Source organism: Zerene cesonia, chromosome 19, assembly GCF_012273895.1.
Source record: "Zerene cesonia ecotype Mississippi chromosome 19, Zerene_cesonia_1.1, whole genome shotgun sequence".
NCBI lineage: Eukaryota > Metazoa > Arthropoda > Insecta > Lepidoptera > Pieridae > Zerene > Zerene cesonia.
Window position 1 is genome coordinate 6,397,476 of NC_052120.1, and position 4,391 is coordinate 6,401,866.

A 4,391-nucleotide genomic window follows, 5' to 3' on the forward strand; every position below is an offset into this window, starting at 1 on the left:
AATTGAGTAATTTAGTACGTGACTAGAAAAATTTCCATTTTATATTTCATTACCAATGAGAAGCAGTGAATGGAAATGATACAAAGAACGTATGCACACAATTCAAATATGCGTTTTCTATAATTGTGTAACAATTATCAACATTCAACTCTTCGTATCAGATAAATCACTATATTTTAACCTAACATTAATCGCAATTTATGAATCCATGTAATTACTAAATTAGGTAAGCCGTATAATAAATGAAAGGAACACTTATTTGTCCGCAAATCAATTACTTCTAGCAACACTATATAAATGTTTTGTTATACTTTAATAAGAATATGAGTCTGTGCTATGAAAATACGCGAAGGAAATAGTATCGTGACAAAGACCCATACCTCAAGCAGGGCTCAGTAAATCATCGCACGAATAAAAACCAATTACGTCCACAAAAACCATACAGTGCAGCCACACAATACGTTCGCGCCTCACGTTTCATTCGCCCATATGAATTTCCACTACGCTACAACGTACACTAATTGCATTTTGTAATGTATAATTGCTATTATTAAATCAATTATAACACTAAGGAAAATAAGACTAATTGAGATGAAATAGCCAGCAATGTTCCGTTTGTGTTGCAGAGTGTTTTTATCCAGTGTATAAATATGAAATAACCTCAGATATGTCAATAGGAGATACAATTGTGCGTTTGACTGGATGTATAGAAAACATAACAGACCAAGAAGGTCAAAGACCAAGAAGGCGTTTAAAGCGCTCAAAGATCAATTGACCGTGAATATAAAGCACTTTTAATTCCAGACCATGTGTTATTTATGTGAAGAGTTCCATCGAATTTATTTACCTGTCTGTTTTTATAAGTTGCAATCAAATTTCCGTCATCGTTACGATCCGGCAAAAAGTACAAATAACAAAATTATTGAATTTCGCAATTTAATATCGGCGAGCGAGCTCACTGCTGGCCGTAATTACCAATGCGGGCCCAATTCATCATTCTTTATTACAAGTACAAAATTCCATGTAAATTTCATGCACGACCCATGAACAACTTGAATATATCGCAGAATCTCTGTTTTTGTATATATTGCAGTTTGATTAATTTCAATTATTAACATATTTATGTTCTCGATGTAGCCTTCTACGAAATCATTAAACTGTCTTTCTCTATCTGTTATCTAATTCAGATGATTTTTTAACCTATATTCCCAACATTCTATCGTATTATGTTTTGTTCAGATATAGATAAATAAAAAAATAAAAAAACAATTATCATAAAATTGTAAATTCTTCGTGAACATCTTTATGACATAATATAAGAATAATCTTAAGATAACTATTGTCAAAGCAGTCTATATATATAGATGTATTATTTGAATTATTGCCCTTCAATTACAAATTACTAATCTACTATGAAATCTTAAGAACACATTCTTAAGTAATGATTACACATTTCGAAGAAATTTTCGTGTTCTAGCCAAAGCATTAACCACTTTTTTTAATTCTTTATGAATATTAATGTTCCATCTTTTTACAGGGCTTCTATACGAGTGAGTCTGTTTAACGAAATGACTTTCAGAATTATTGTCACAACATTGCTTACGACAAAGCCCTCGTAGCAACTGAAAATGTCATTAATGCCTGAGTGAAATTTGGGGTCTAATCTCGTCCCTGCAAAGCTTATTACATTTATACAACGGAGTAATCTTCGAATAAAGTTTTCAATGGAAAGTGTTGAATCATTGAGTCTGGCAAACCCTTCCCACTGAAGTAACGCTGAATGATAAACGCTGTGTTTATACCGTTATACTTTTATCTGTTATATTATTATTTTTTTAACGTGTAATGATAATTATTAATCTGTCCTTCGTAAGTGATTAATTTGTATAGAGTTTGGTTTCTATGAGTGGAGATATAATGCAGGATAGTGCTGGTAATTATGAGTTAAATGTGCTACAAAATTACACCGACTTCAACAGTACTGTCGTCTAACAAGACTTGGATGCCTTAGCGACACTGCCCTGCTCCTGTATTTAAAAGAAACTACTAAACCAATTTTAATGAAATCCGACTTATAGTTTTTGAGTTATGAGTGGACAAACTGCATACCAACATACTGTATGCACTTATAAATTTTGAAAACGTTTTAAGAAGCTGTTATAGACTTACATATATACAAAAATTGAATGCAATTTTGACAATATTACACACATACGCATCGAATTTATAACCTCCTTTTTTAAGTTGATTAAGAATCATCATCAATCGTTAACAAATAAATTCATAATTTACTCATATAGTATAAGTAAAGTGACCAGTTGCATTAGGTGTTCTGATAATAAAATCTTACAGTAAATAATTGCTTCTTAAATAAATATCACGAGGTCTCACTATGTCGTTCCCGCGACCCCGCGTAACTAAATGTCTTTGAGAATTCAGTCTGGATGACTCGGCATCGCGGCCTCCAAATATCTTGTATACTGAATCTATCAAAACTGTGTATTTTATAGAGCTATACAGACGTTTGAGCGAAAGTAATGCATAAACTAACCTAGGAAAGCACATTAATGATAACATCCCTATGTAATAAGAAGGTGTTGTTTTTCAGACATAAAAATCATTATAAATTGATCCAGGCTACAACTTCGCTTCGCGGCGAGATCATGGTCAAGTGTTTTTCTATTATTTTTTCATAATAGTTATTGCTACCAAGAAAACCGCCTTTAAATTGTAAGAACTAGACCAAAAACCAAAAACCGAACCGAAAGTTCTGAGTTAACAACATAATAAAGCAGAAGATTTGAGAAACCGTTTTAATTTGTTTGAAGAAAGGAATTCATTTTCACAAATGTAATATTCTTAATCTACTTTTGAAGTGAAACTTCTTTAGAATCAATGTGATTTCAAACCTGATGCAATGGAATAAACGACAGGTAAGAGACACAAATACAAAAATGTGTAGAATGAAGCCGGAAAAGAATGAGACAGAAATATACATACTATTTTATATTATCGCTCTCTCCTCTTCGTTAAACAAATAAACTTTATAATTATCTTACTCTTGTTATTCACCTCATTCTTTTGTCAATTTACTGAAGTTTCACTTCTATCGTATGTGAATCGCACACACACCTTTTTTTATTTTTATTCGTAATAATATGAAGCGATTAGATAATAAACAGAACTCAACATCCAGAAAATATGAAACCGGATAAAATTCACCCGGAAAAATGGACACATCTGTATTTCTGTTTGAATACATTTTCATTCATCCTATCATCAATATAAACAATATTCTTAAAAAAAACACGCGTTCCATACTGTAACCGTAGGATATATGGTACGTCATGACTCATGAAGGTAATCCTTTTCTACGTCCACCGCGAGGCGTGGAGCCACGGCGGAGCGCAAACCGCACCGTCACTGCAACGCAATAACCAATTGTGACCGTATTACGTCCTATCACAAAGCCTCGGTCTCGTCTTACTGATCTAACTGCACTGGAAGAGATTCTTATCGTCTCTTATTTTGATTTTAGTATAAACGTGAAAGTTTGTGAGGATGAATGCATGTATGTTGCCCTTTACACGAAAACCATTGATTTTAATGATAATTGGCAGTGATGGAACTTATGTATCGGAATTATCGTCTCTTATTTTGGTTATATTAGCTAATATTATAAACGTGAAAGTTTCTGAGGATGAATGCATGTATGTTGCCCTTTTACACGAAAACCACTGAGGATTTTAATGGTACTTGACAGTTATGGAAATTATGTATCAGAATTATATAAGCTATTATTGTGGGAGTTAAGAACGCTTTGGCATGACTAAGGCCACCTCGCACCCCCACAGAAGGTCAGTGTGAAATAGTATCATGCTACTGTGTTGCGTTTAATGGGTGGGGACGCCAGAGATACGTATCATTTTCCTTACCTTTTTCAGTCAATTCCTTATTCCTTATCCAGTGTAGTTGGCCATCCATTTGCACAAACATATAGGTTTTGCAAATAGGCGGTATTGATCGCTTACCATCAGGCGACCCACCAACTCCTTTGCGAATTATCACATAAAAAAGCTATTGATATACCTAGGTTTTACCGCGGGTGAAACCACGCGGCACACTAGTTTAAAATAAAATCGTATTTTATGACTGTTAATCTAATTGTGAAATTGTGATTCCAGATCCACCATCAGATTCACCACCCACAAGATGGGACTGATGACATGGCAATGTCTCCGAAAATCTGTAAAACATCAATAATATAATGAATAAATCGCATATAATTCCTATTCGCGTATATTCCCTATATCTTATATGTAATTCCTGAACACTTGTGTAAAACTATAGAGAGAGAAAGAAAGAGAACTATATAGAGAGAGAAGATAAAT